Here is a 12,132-nt window from a genome sequence, read left to right as displayed (position 1 = left end):
CGTTACGTGGGTCATTTGGGCACAGCAACGAGTATGGCGGAAAGCGGCTCTGCGGTGGAGGAGCTCGTTCCAAAAACTCCAAGTCCACCATAAATTAATCTTTGGCAACCCAAACCCCAACCACCGCTTTGCCGGCAACTTTTTTGCGGAAGTATTTCTGCACGCAGGTTCACACAGGGACGCAATTCATCAGCGCACCTCCACCAAACAGTGCAGTAATACTCTTAACATTAATGTCAACCACTAACGCAGAAGTAGTGCTACTATTACTTAGTACTATTACTACTTTTACTCCAGCATTGAAGAAGGTTATTAAAAGTAAAGTCAATTTTCAATGCTGATTTGGCTTAATAGTGTTGGTCAGTCTGTATCGTATTGTTAAAAGAAAATTTAAATTAGTTTTCCATGTATTCACGCTAGCATGTTCTGGGGTTCAATTGAGTGTCATCATTACACACAAGTTGGCAGCCAAATTATAAAGTATTGCAAAGGAATATCTTTGCAATTCTTCCTCATAATGTTAAGGTTGCTGTATTTTAGTATGCGGGTCTTCGTGATGTGATTCTACATGGTACTCACTGCCTGTATAGGTAAATGAGTGAGTGACCACATAAAAAAAAGGTGTCAGTTTCTGTGCGACCCCTGTGTGAGCAATGGTCTCAGTCTGGCCACCCCTATGGAAATTGTCTGACTCCGCCATTACATTATGTTACATTATTTTTACTGGAAAGACAAAATACAGAAAAGTGTGCCTAATTCTTACATACGTCTTACATGGTTTTACGATGTGTTAACATATTAATTCTAAATAAAACTTGAACATTATTATTATTTTTTTTGCAATAGTGTTTTCTCGAAATAAATAAAATATTTTTCAGTGTTTTGTTATATCGCCAAAAATATCGTTATCGCAAAAATAACCTGAAATATCGTGATATTATTTTAGGGCCATATCGCCCACCCCTACTTTCTGCTTAAACTAATAACACACACATTATTCAATACATTGCATGGACTTATCATTTTCAGCAGTGATACAGTAGTAATGATCAACTGATAACCAACGAAGAAGTCATTGTTCGATTAACACAGTCTAGTTAAATGCTATTTCAATTCATTTTTAGCAGCTGACAATTGATTTTTATGAGATTTAAGGCTTACCAATACAAGGTAGGTGTACAAACTCATTTAAAAAAGTTTTTTAAAATACATTATTATTAATTATACCATGAATGACGGAACTATTGAACATGAAAACCACATACAATTGCTGTTTTTTGTACATGTGGGGGAATGTTCGTGGGGGAACGTTGGGGGAATGTTTGGGGGGAATGTTGGGCGAACGTTTGTGAAGAAACATTGAGGGAACGTTCGGGTGGAAACGTTGGGGGAACATTCGGGTGGAAACGTTGGGGGAACGTTCGGGGGGAAACGTTGGGGGAACGTTCGGGGTACGTTTGGTTGGAAACGTTGGGGGAACGTTTGGTTGGAAACGTTGGGGGAACGTTTGTGGGGGAGCGGTGGGGGAACGTTCGGGTGGAAACGTTGGGGGAACGTTCGGGTGGAAACGTTGGGGGTACGTTTGGTTGGAAACGTTGGGGGAACGTTCGTGGGGGAGCGGTGGGGGAACGTTCGTGTGGAAACGTTGGGGGAACGTTCGGGGGGGAACGTTGGGGGTACGTTCTTGGGGGAACGTTGGGGGAACGTTCGGTTGGAAACGTTGGGGGGACGTTCGGGTGGAAACGTTGGGGGGACGTTCGGGGGGGAAACGTTGGGGGGACGTTCGGGGGGAAACGTTGGGGGGACGTTCGGGGGGAAACGTTGGGGGGACGTTCGGGGGGAAACGTTCGTGAAGGAACGTTGAGGGAACCACCCAAACGTTTTCTCAACAGTCCACCCAACCATTCCCTCAACAATCCAATATAATTTTTGATCCATATCGCCCAGCCCTAGTTAATATCTTAAATGATGGAAGGAAAGTCTGGCAGTTGTTTTGATTTATATCAAGTCTACAAAAAAAGCAGTGGGCTCAAATTCCTCTGCAGTGATGTGAGAAGAGTATTCAGTGTTCAGTATTCAGTGGAAAGCATTTAGCTGTCATCATTGCTGTAAAATGTTGTGCAACTATATGCAATTTCATTTTTGAAGAAATAACATCATACATAATGTGTTTTAACTCACGCTGCCAATGTGTTATAGGTTTATTTTATGATCTGAATGATTTAGTGTGACAGATTTGCTGTAATGGTGGAAATCAGCTTGCTTATGCAACTCATTTCTGCCTGCTGTTAGTTACCGGATTGGTTTTGTATTGTGCTGCCAGTACATGCTTTTATTATTATTTGTGCTTAAACACAGAACCTTGTGATCCATATGTGTTTTATACAGTACTTAAGCTCAAAACTGATCACTGTGTGTCTTTGCTCATGAAGCTTATGGTATTGTTTCTTTTTTTAGTCCCACAGAAGCATGTTGGTTTTAAAGGCGTTAGCGTGAAAGCTAAACCTCCTACACTATGATTTTGGAAACAAAATGAGTGGGAGAGGTAAGAAAGTAGAAAGGCTCGAGACACAGATTGGGGAACAGAAAGAGAAGAGTGTGGAAGTAAACATGATAAGACATGAAAAAAGTGAACGTCAAGTTGCTGAAATGTAAATCAGGCGAATGCAGATCATCCGGCTGCTCAGTCTGCTGACGCTTGATTAGTACAGCGGTTTAACGTGCTAGCCCACCACCCCTGAGAGCCGATCAGATCTCACGTGCGCTATCGACCAGTCTGGCGCTTACACAGACACACGTATGGCTGTGTCGAGGCGTCTGCACCAGGGGTGATTGATTGTGGATGGTAGTGCGTGGCTCTCCGTATGTGATACGGCTCTCTGGTAGACCCCACCGCTAGCAGGTGAAAAGAAGCAATTAATGGCATGTGTTGGAAGGAGGCTTGTGACAAGGATTCTATGGTCCTTCTCAGTTTAGAGGTGGTGTGTGACAGCAGCAGGGATTCACAACTAATGCAGCATGTTCTTTGCTATATTGCAATATTGTGATGTCATAATGTGTTACTTTGCATTGTATACAACTGGGTCCATCTAAAATCAAAACAATAGATTTGAGAAATCAGTTTGATGACAGGGGCCCAGGTGGCTCAACGGGATATTCCGCCAGCACACCAATGAATGTTGTCTTGGCTACCAGTCAGCTGGGCGTCCCCTAGCAGGCACAATTGGCCTCTAGTCTGCTGGGTGGGAAAAGACCGGACTGAAAAGAGGTGATGTCTTTTTTTTTATTTTTTATTATTATCTATTTTCCCCCCAATTTTTCTCCCCTATTCTATTTGTGTCCAGTTACCCTGATTGCGTCCTCTATACTTGGTTCGATCCTTCACCGCTGACTGAGAACGCCTCTCAACTGACTTGAGATTCGATGCGATGCATTCAGAACCCCAACTCTGGTGCACTAGCGTACTTTACCGCTGCGCCACCTGAGCGGCTGGGGTGGTGTCTTTAACGCTGTGTAGGGACCCTGGTTGCCCACGGTGCCTGTACAGAAAGTGGAGGAGCGCAGAGCTCAGGGCGTGGCTCTCCATACGTGAAACCGACCTCGTACGCAAACCCACTGAAGCATGGAAGAGCAAGAAGGTATTGGTGGTGCACGTGTCAGAGGGAGTGTGCGTCACGTGAATATACCTTCTCCGGACTCAATCAGGTTCCCCAGAATTGGAGTGGCTACGCTAAACTGGGAGGACAAAGGGGGCAAATGCATTGAAAAGAAAATGCATCGATGGCTTTTCTGAGTTCCTACTTTTGAACTGTGTTTAGTGTTAAGTGTCTCTTACTTACCCTTTCACACGTCTGCGGACGGCACGGTGGCTAAGTGGTAAAAAGGTCCTGGGTTCGATCCTCAGGTAGAGGAGTCTGGGTCCTGTCTGTGTGGAGTTTGCATGTTCCCCCCCATGTCTGTGTGGGTTTCCTCCCACAATCCAAAGACGTGCAAGTGAGGTGAATTGGAGATACAAAATTGTCCATGACTGTGTTCGATATAATCTTGTGAACTGATGAACCTTGTGTAATGAGTAACTGCTGTTTCTGTCATGAATGTAACCAAAGAGTGTAAAACATGACGTTAAAATCCTAATAAACAAACATAAACAATCACACCTCTGCAATTTCACAGGCTGAATATTATTATTTAATAATGTTAATGTGAGGTTCACATTTCTGTGTACTTTCATTGTTGTGACATTGTCAGTGATAGGGCAGTGATAGCTCAGTGATAGCTCAGTGATTAAGGTACTGGACTAGTACCTTAAGTAAGGTAGTAAGGTTGTCGGTTCAAGCCCCACCACCACCAAGTTGCCACTGTTGGGTCCCTGAGCAAGACCCTTAACCCCTAATTGCTCATCGTGTTCAGCTCATTCTGTAAGTCGCTTTGGATAAAAGTAAATGTAAATAATATTCAGATATTACATGTTTTTTTTTAACAAGTAGTTGAGCTTGTCTTCTGTGAATAGTAGAATAGTTATCATTGGATAGTTCCACTTTCTAAGTCTAGCTGCATGCATCACTAGAACGACGCAGAAAGCCTTTTCCTTTCGGCCTTCGCTTACTATAAATTCATAAGATGAAGACTAAGATAAACTGCATAAGGGAGCAGACATCGATGAGAGGCTGCTCTCCTGTTAGGAAGATCGCACAGATGAAAGCTGAGACGTGTTTGTGGTTGTTCGTAACTTGAACCTCTTTTTGTTTTGAGAAACTAAATCCCCTCATTTTTCCGTCGCCCAAGGTCAGAATCATTTTCCCACCTCTTATTATAGAATGCTGTACACTTTGTGCAGATCAGCCTGTATTCACCATGTTGTCATACCTCTTTATGGTGGTTCTCTCCCCCCCACCACTTTCTTTACAAGGCTGTGGATTGTGCCCAAGGGCCTCTGACATTTACAGCATTCAGCAGACACTTGCAACTGTGACAGAATACAACTTAAGCAACTGAGTATTAAGGGCCTTTATCAGGGGCCCAGCAATAGTAACTAGTAGCAGCCACTAAGCTGCTATTAACCTGTCTCTGTTATAGTGCTGCACTTTTCTTTGGTCAGGATTTTGCTTCACATTAATCCTACTTACCATTTCTGCTTAATCTTGTCACCCTTGACAGATGCCTGGCCACCACTAATACCACGCAGTATGTAACTTGAGACACAGCCCATGTGACTACACATACTGAAGGTCCAGGTACTCCAGGTTTTGCTTGCCTAATATGAATTAATTATCTATACTATAAGGCACTACTATACTGCTATAGTGTAGGTACTTACTATAAGGTAATATTTATTTGGGAATGCTAGTTTTGATCACGACACCTTGGATTTACCCAGTTAACCGCTGCACCCATCCTTCATGTCATGTTGAAGCTTAACTTCAAACTTCTGGAAGGAAACTTGATATAGTGGTAGCGATGCACCTCACCTCACCGAACCACACAAACACAGACCGTAACACCTTTTCCCCACCCCCTTCCCAAGCATTTTTCAGCTGCTCCTTTTAAAATACATCAAGCAGTTCGTACCCAGGTGCCCACTAACACACACCCGTCTCGTTTATAATTGCCACTTCCTCTGTTCTCACCACACTTCCATCACAGCGCTACCTCTAATTCTGTCTTATATTTTGTCACACCGACTTGTTACACACACACACACACACCTGGGTATGTGTGTTGTAAAGAATAAACATGTTTAGGAATGAAGCTACCATCATTTTCCTTTCCCGACGAGACAGGGAGTGAAGATCAAAGTTGGGTTAAATACAGAGCTCATGGGTATAACCCTGTTTTTTTTCCTTCCTCAGCACTTTTCTAGTGCAGTAGAGACGCTGCTAGAATTTGTATAACCATGTACTGTATGTACTCCATGTGTTATGTGCACTATAGCCGGTGTTTATTAATTTATCATTGGGTCAGCTTGGTTTGTACTCTTCGCTTTATACACAAGGTTCCTTTGAAATGCATTTTATTCCATTCTCATAGTTGTTTGGATTTACGTTTGTGATTGGCACACGTACACATCAAAAGTACAGCTCAGGCCAAACGGTGGAACCCATAAACAATATGGCCAAATGTATGTGCACACCTGTCCATAATTTTGTTGTGTACCACATTTTAAAATCCTGGGCCCCATTTAGACCCTTGTCAGGGTAATGGTGGGTCTGGTTTGACCAGGAAAACACTGGGTGCCAGGCAGGAATGCACTGGACAGTTTGTTGCTGTCTTCTTCTCCATGAGATGAGCAGATTTAGATATGTACACATCAGGAAAACATCTAGTAGGTCACAGTATGTACAGTAATTATGGACACCTTGGTCGTCTGTGTTAATAATGCGCAATAAATAACAGTATGGTAATAGTTTAATATGTAGTGGGTTCAGTAAGCATTCAGACCTTGGTCAGGGTAATAGCAGGTCTGGTTTGACCAGAAAACACTGGGCGCAAGTTCCAAAATGTGACACAAGCGTTTATGGTCATTTTGGTTATCAGTGTTTTTTGCTTTTTTCAACTTTATGGTGGAATTATAAACACTAACCATATATTAACTGTGTACTGCTTGCTGTGATCTTTTATTATTTCTTAATGAGTCATTAGTTTGTTCCTGGAAGGTGCTGAATCATCTCAGGAGTGTCAGACTCATCAAAATTCCTTTAAGTTGTCTCGTTTTGGAGATATTGGCTCTCGCTGTGGTTTAATGGAGTTTTAGAGCCATGAAATGGCTTTGTAACTCTTGCCACAAAAATACGTTCTTTCTGATTTCTGCTGAAATTAATTTAGGTTCTAAAGACATAACCACTCATGTCTGTGTAGATGCCTGAGATTCAAACCCGGATCTCAGCTTTGGCGAGCTAGCGTAATCCACCTGAGTGCCTTATAAATATAGTGTCTCATAAAAACAAATACACTAGATAGTGTACTATGAATTTACACCTATAATCAAATGTCATCAAGCTTATGCTGTGTTTTCATTGACTTGTTTATTTATTAAATGTTTTTTATTATGTATTTGTACTTTTCCAGAGCATGAAATACCTCAGCACTTTGTTCTCTCAGTTCTGCACACGCTTTGAGACTTTGCAGCGCCTGCATGCTTTTCAGGCATGCACGGACTTGTGGGAGGCGACTCTGATGCTTTACTTTCTTGCTTTTTCTTTCACATACAGCGGTGTGTAGAAGTAACTACTTGCTACACCAGTTGCTAACAGATCAGTCATATAAAGGAAATGATGTGCTTTAATTATATGCAGCGACAGTTTAGGAAAGGATTTTTCCTGTTCCAGCGTGACTGTGGTCTTGTGGAAAAAGCAGGATTAAGAAGCGAGGTTTAAAGAAGCTCCAGTGGTCTGCACAGAGCCCTGACCTCAGCCCCACTGAACAGCTCTGGAATGAACTGGAACTTCAGTTGAGGCCTTTTAACTGACATCAGTGACCGGCCATACAAATGAATGAATGGGCACAAATTCCCATATACTTCAAAAGCTCGTGAAAAGCACATAGAGGTCACTCTGTTTTAATACCAATAAGTCCAACAAGCTCATGATCAGGTGTCCAAATACTTTTGGCTATATGGTGTATCTGCACCAATATTTTTTAAACACTTAACATGCAGGATTTACTTAAATTTAGCCCCAATAATTCATTATTTCATTAATTTTATTCTATTATTTACCTAAATAGATTTTTGGATTTGTTTCTTGCCTTTTCCTTTTATTGTAGTTTCATGTTACGACTGTGTTTATTAGAAAACACAGTGAATACAATTTTTTATTTACACTAGTGGCAGTTTGTTGCTGTTTTCTACATAAGTTGGGAAAACTGTCATATCTGGCTATTAATCGTGTTATATAATGCTTAAAAAAAACGTCTCTCTGCTACCGGCAGGCTGGGTGCCTACATGAACAATGATTGGCACATTTGTAGGCAGGATGCCGGAGAGGATTCCTCTTAACTGATGCAATTACGACCTCTGCTGGCTGATTGATGGCACCTGCACAGAGACTAGGGATAATGGGAATCGGGGCGTGTCCCTCGGTACACAAAGCTGATCCGCGTATGAACTCGCCTCGTGCGGGTGAAAAGAAGCAGTCGGATTTTAGGTTGGGAGACAAAAAGAATTGTGAGGTAAGCAGAGAAACCCTCAGACAAATGTGAGTCGATGGTATTGTACCTGTTTTACCACCCAAGGATGTTTTGCGGTATTGTAAACATCCCACTTCCTGCCCCTTTTGTTACTGACTGTAGTAACAGAGGTTTTAAATAGAAACAGTCTGACGGAGCAATAAAGTGTCTCTGATTTGTTATTCCAAGCCATTATAGAGAGTTAAGCAATTTCAGAATAATATAAAAGCTATTCAAAACAGACTGGAACTAGGAAACCACTTGACATTATAAAATACTGCTTTTATAGCTAAACGGTAGTTATATAGCGTGTGGTGATTTATTTCAGAGAATTTCATTTTGCATTCTGTGCCCATAAGTGATATTTCTGGTTTGACATGGTGGTTTCAAATAGTTTCGCATAAATACTTCAGTGTGTAGTTGTGGTAACAGTGCTCACTATACAGTATAGCAACAAAGGCTTTACTATCTAGTGAAGAATAAACAAAGCAGTGCAGGAGAGTCTGGGATATGTAGTCAGTAATATTGGAATTGATCTACTACAGACGGTCACACCTGATGATAGCAATTAAAAAGCAACTAAAAAGCCGTGGCTGTGATATAAAGTTCTGCTGGATCCCAGGACACTGTGGCCTTAAAGGAAATGAACAAGCAAGCAGTAACATCCCCGATCCAGCAAAGCATACACCACAGCAGCTTGGCAAAACGAATGGGGAAACTCATACCACCAACAAACTCTACGATATCCACCCTACCATACAAACGGATAGAGCCCAATACCCCAAAAAATGATTAACTAGACAAGCCACCTAGGACACACCAAACTCACCCATACCTACTTGCTAAAAGGAGACTATGCCCTCTCTCGCCCTTATTAATCTGTGGATTAATAACTTCTGCCATGATAATAGCCATAGCAGCTGACATGGTGTTAAGAATTTAATCACCAAACAAACAAACCACAGACAGTCATGTTTGTTTTTACTTAATATTTATTTAGTCATTGGAAAGTTGATCATGCTGATCTGTTAGCATGCGACTGGAATGACTTTTACCATACCATATAATTTAAAAAAAATCCCAGTCTTAGACTACTGAAATTAGCATTTTTTTTTTTTTTTTTTTGCAATTTCCCCCCCAATCTAGTCGTATCCAACTACCCGATTGCATTACGCTTCCTCTCTACTGATGCTGATCCCCACTGCTGATCGAGGAGAGCCGTGACTAACACGTGCAGTAGCCGACTGCATCTTTTCACCTTCACCGTGCGAGTTCATATGTGTAGCAGCTTTGTGCACGGAGAGCCACACCCTGTCCACATTATCCCTCGACACTGTGCAGGCAGCATCACCCAGCCAGCAGAGGTCGTAATTGCATCAGTTATGAGGTCCATATCCGGCTTCCCACCCTGTATGAACAACAAGCCAACCGTTGTTCATGTAGCCGCCAAGCCCAGCCGGATGGCAGCCGGATGACAAGTTCGAAATGTCAGCTCTGGTGTGCTAGCGTATAATCCAAAAAAAATACCATAGTCATACTGGCAGAAATGAGTGTTATTGTAGCACAAGTCTGGCATTGAACAGTAAGGTCAGTACTAATAGATCAGTTCTAACATCGCCTGGGAAAAATTCTAATCACTGAAAAATTTATTTTAGTCGTTTTTAGTGGTGGCATGTTTGATCAGAGGAAAATGCCTACCCATGGGTGTTTTGGCATCAATGAATCTTGGCCGACAACTTGTCAGCTGTTTGTGGTCTGTCCATTCTCGGAGAATAGCTGTCCAGCCACAACGATTTGACCCTTATTAAAGTCAAAGGTACATTTACATTTTAGGCATTTATTTAGCAGATGCTTGTATCCAAAGCGACTTACACTTCAGTGGCAGGATACAGTCTAAGCAATTGAGGGTTAAGAGTCTTGCTCAAGGGCCCAACAGTGGCAACCTGGCAGTGATGGGGCTTGAACCAGTGACTTTTTGATTACTAGTCCAGTACCTTAACCGCTAGGCTACACCTGCCCTGCTCAGGTCATCTTCTGCTGTGGTTAACACTTGTACTATGAGTAACTACAACCAGCCCAACATCCCTAAACCCTGATCATGTCCCTGTGCACTAGCGCTTGGTTGCTGGATGAGGAAGGTCCGTCCTGTTCCTCATGTTCTTGTAAGAATGTTATCTTTCATGTCTGCATGGATCAGTAGGAGTGATTTTTTTTTTAATTTTATTGGCATTCCACAGTCACTCCATCCATCTGGAGCGTCTGTTTGCACGGCATCATGGGTAATTGCTTCCTCCGCTGCTTCTGTAATGTTCTGTGGTTGCCATGGTGATTCTCAAATAGCTTTAACTGGTTTCGTGCTGGTTTATAGTTTCTGCGCCCAACCAACATTCCCAGAGTTTATAAAGCAATGCTGTTGATTCAGGTGTGATCTAAAGTCTTGTGTGTATTGTTCTGTGTGCTACAATTTCAGCTGAAAATGACCTGCATTTTTAATTTTTTATTTTGTTTTGGGTGGACAATTTAATGTCATGTAGTAGACAATGATAAGATTTGCACTTACCTAATTATAAGATAGTATAAGAATATTTCACTCATCGTGCAATCACTGTATGTCCTAGATGTAAGCCAAGTGTCCCAAAAAGCTTTCGAAGCCATTTCCAAGCTTTAGGACTGTACTGAACCACAGTGAAAACCATTATGACAGGCTTTAAAACATGAATCTTCCCAGGACTTACAGTTCTATTAAAATATATCCAATGGCACAGCGGTGTCTTATCCAGGAGCTCACAAACCTTCAAAAACACCACATGGCCTAAAATATGTGGACTCTCGACCATGAGTTATTTAAATATCTTGTTGGGATAATGTTCAGTGTTACAGCTCCAGTGTTCTAGTCTCTTAATCTTAATTTTTAATATAGTAGTTAGACTGCTCTCCAGTAATACACTAATCTATGAAAAGGCCTCATAGTCATACCATTGTACTGTACTGAACCACAGTGAAAACCATTATGTCCAAATTAAAGGAGCTTTAAAACATAAATCTTCCCAGGACTGGCAGGTCTGTTGAAATAAATCCAATAGCACAGCAGTGTTTCATCCAAGAGCTCACAAAACTACAAAAACACCACATGGCCTAAAATATGTGGACTCTTGACCATGAGCTATTTAAATATCTTATTATAAAACCATGGACATTAATACAGAGTTGTCAAACCTCTTGGGATAATGTTCATGTACAGTGTCCGTAGGGCAATTGTAGCCTAGCGGTTAAGTTACTGGACTAGTAATTTAAAGGTCACTGGTTCAGGCCTCACCACTGCCAGGTTTTCACTGTTGGGCCCTTGAGCAAGGCCCTTAAACTCAGTTGCTTAGACAATATGCTGTCACAGTGCTGTTTGTTGATCTAGTAAATGTAGAATGTAGCGTAACGTTACCTACTGCTTGCTATACAGTATTGTGGGCTGGACCGGCTCAGTGGGTCGCACTGTTGCATCACAGCAAGTAGGTCCTGGGTTCGATTCCCAGGTGGAGCAGCCCGGGTCCTTTCTGTGTGGAGTTTGCATGTTCTCCTCGTGTCTGGGTTTCCTCTGGAGCTCCGGTTTCCTCCCACAGTCCAAAGACGTGCTAGTAAGGTGAATTGGAGATACAAAATTGTAAATGCGTTTTTTAATACAGTATAGAACTTGATCTGCAGTAATACACCAATCTATGAAAAGGCCTCGTAGTCAAACCGTTGTGAATATGTTTGTTAAATGAAGCTCTTTGTAGCCGTGTCTTTCACTGCCAGTCTGAATGCCTGTGCTTTTTAAAGACGGTACAGTCTTATACACGCTCTTTGTATTAGCTTGCGTGCGTCTGCGTGTGTGCACGCCTGTCAGTGACTTAGCGTTCATTATGCCAGCGGTAGGATTGACAGCTCTTTGTTTCCAGCCTGAGTGCTGATGACATCAACAGAATTGATGACTAA

At 42.0% G+C, this 12,132-nt stretch overlaps 1 protein-coding gene across 1 annotated transcript in view; it reads left to right on the top strand.

Moving 5' to 3' along the window:
* The window catches only part of ric1 (RIC1 homolog, RAB6A GEF complex partner 1), a 40,546-nt gene that overhangs the window by 7,626 nt on the left and 20,788 nt on the right, over positions 1–12,132 (top strand). The window lies entirely within an intron of this gene.

The sequence above is a fragment of the Trichomycterus rosablanca genome, chromosome 16, assembly GCF_030014385.1.
Source record: "Trichomycterus rosablanca isolate fTriRos1 chromosome 16, fTriRos1.hap1, whole genome shotgun sequence".
Lineage (NCBI taxonomy): Eukaryota > Metazoa > Chordata > Actinopteri > Siluriformes > Trichomycteridae > Trichomycterus > Trichomycterus rosablanca.
This window is presented reverse-complemented; position numbering and strand designations above follow the sequence as displayed.